Here is a 2,645-nt window from a genome sequence, read left to right on the forward strand (position 1 = left end):
CTGAACTACTAGACTGAAGCGCTTGTAGAAAATAGACGGTTGTCAGCTGACAGTAAATACCGCCCACCCTCACTACGCAGGGTGGTTTTGACACAGAGAACACACCCTAAGAAATCGTGCATGTATTTTTTTAGATGCATCTCAATGACTTATCCCTTTTTAGCCCGCTGGTGGCGTATATTGGCAATACAGCTTTTCACAAATTTTCAATGACAGGAAAAAAAACATGATCACTCAAAACATGAACCACGTGCAACTATTCGTGTTCTTTGGTAAAAGATATACATTTTAACCCTTTGCTGTCCAGTGTCTGATATATTGGACATTGACAAATAGTCATTACATAGGTGTAGTTTTGAAATTTGGTGCTAAACTGTTTTGAAAGTTTAGCACCAGAGAGCTGACTACTGGTGCTAAATGATCAAACCCCACCCTAATCAAGCCACTCCCAAGCTACATTACTGTTTAACTCACAGGGCTAACGTAAACATGTTTAATGTGGATCTCTTTTTGTGTGTGTGAGCGGGAGGGTCTGCATTAGTAAACTGCAACTGGTCTTTATCTAGTTTTGATCATAATGGGCTAACGCTAATCAACGTGTTGGTGCGCTGCCATTGCGATTATCAATAGCAGGCTATCCTAAATACAAACAAGTGGATCAGACTCATTTCATTCCAGTTGTTAGGCCCATCAAGTGGACTAAAATTGATATTCAGCATTTGACCCATACTGCAGTGTGCGATAAAAAGGAGTGCTAATCTTACACAAATACGATGTATATACTATAGCATGTGATATTTTAAAAAATGTGGTATACAAAATCCGATTCGCTGACAAGGTCGACTCTAAATTTTACTAAAATAATCGAACACAAACTGAAAACTATAGCGAGACAGAATTCAAATTAAATTCCATAACTGTCTATAGATCGTCCCTGACCCGTGCCTTTTCATTTTGTTTTACATATATTCTGTTTGTGGTTAATTTATTTCAAACGGGAAGGAGTAACTTCAAAATGAGTCACACGTGGTTGCGAGGAAGCGACATTATCATCGCGATGGCAGGTTTTCCACATGTATTGCTTATGCTGTCGTTATTCTGTTTCCTAGGAGATAACTGACCTGTCAAATTTCTAGTGATAAAGGTCTGAAATTGCTAACGAAATGCTTTTTCACACTGCACTGTTTTCAGATGTGCACACAGTAAGCTTTCACAGCTGTCAGCTGACAGATTTGACCCTAATGAGAATGCCCAGGCTCTGTATTGTTGTAACTACAGTATCTAACAGTGACAACACAAACCAAGGTTAGCACTGCAAACTGTGAATAGTAAACTGAATAGAGGGGAAAAAGGGACTTCATTGTTATGGTTGAAGGGTCGATTCATTTTTGCATGCCTTTTTATAAAATAACATGAAATAGTAAATTAACTTAAAAACATCAATCTCTGATTTTATCATAATATTGAAGTTTAAAACCAGTATACCTCTCGACACTAAATGGTCTGTTATGGTAAGTACAAAGGGAAAGTAAAAAATAAAAGAATCAATAGCTGTAAAGAGCTGGACTTGAACCTTTGCTGCAGGACAGACAACAATGGTTTATGTTTGTACCATGAATGCACAGTAATTCTGTATGATAAATCTGCTTTCTGTTTTCTTTAAGAGATTTCCGTGGTAACAGTATTTCCAAATTAAAAGGAGCGACATGGGCTCAGATTCAGAATGCAGCATACCTGTAAGGAAGAGATGCCAGAATATTTTAAACATACGCTTTGTTGAAAAGTATTGTACTGCATGCCATTTTAAATAACACTCTTCTTTTTTATAGCAATTTGAAACATAACAATCTGACGGAAGTAAACAAACTCTCCTTTGCTGGACTGTTCAAATTAAAATATCTGTAAGTTTTATTTAATATTAAAAACTGTATTTCTACTCATGTTATATATCTGGGTGAACTTGGGCGTGCTTTATCATTCAAGGAACTGTTTCACCCTGAAAAACAAGGAAACAGCTGTTCTCCCCATTGTAGAATTTAGAAACATTATTATAGAACAGCTTCAAAAAATGAACAGGAACTCATGCCTATATGATACAATAAGATTCATAGCTATGTTTTACAATGCACTTTGTGGCTTGAGACTATGTTTCAGGTCACTGCGTGGCACACCAGGGGAGACTTGAGGGTTTGACACAGCAAAGTTGATTCAAACTATGTCTCCCGGTCTACTGGAACCAGGTTTCAAAACACTGTTGCTGAAGAATTGGCTTTGTGTTCGCTCAGCTTAAGCGACCATCAGTACTAAAATTGAAAACATACTACAGTGTTTGTTGTATTACAGAAACCTGTTTGGCAAAGTTGGGATTTCAGTTTTGTGTGAAATACATTATAGAATTTAAGGGGTTCACCTTCATTATAGATGCAGTTTTTGCAACAAGATTCATTTAAAGAATATTGAAGTTTGAGGGAAATAAATCTCTTGAAAAGTGTTAATTTCACCAGGTAACCAGTGTATGGCTTAAATCATACCCTCTGCCACTGTTTCATTGATTTACATATCATTTGTTGTGGTCCAGCCTGTTAGTGTTAGTTTCTTAATCTTTTCCCCTGTGTTTTGAATGCAGGGGAATGAATACATGTTTG

Source organism: Polyodon spathula, chromosome 4 (genome assembly GCF_017654505.1).
Source record: "Polyodon spathula isolate WHYD16114869_AA chromosome 4, ASM1765450v1, whole genome shotgun sequence".
NCBI classification, from domain to species: domain Eukaryota; kingdom Metazoa; phylum Chordata; class Actinopteri; order Acipenseriformes; family Polyodontidae; genus Polyodon; species Polyodon spathula.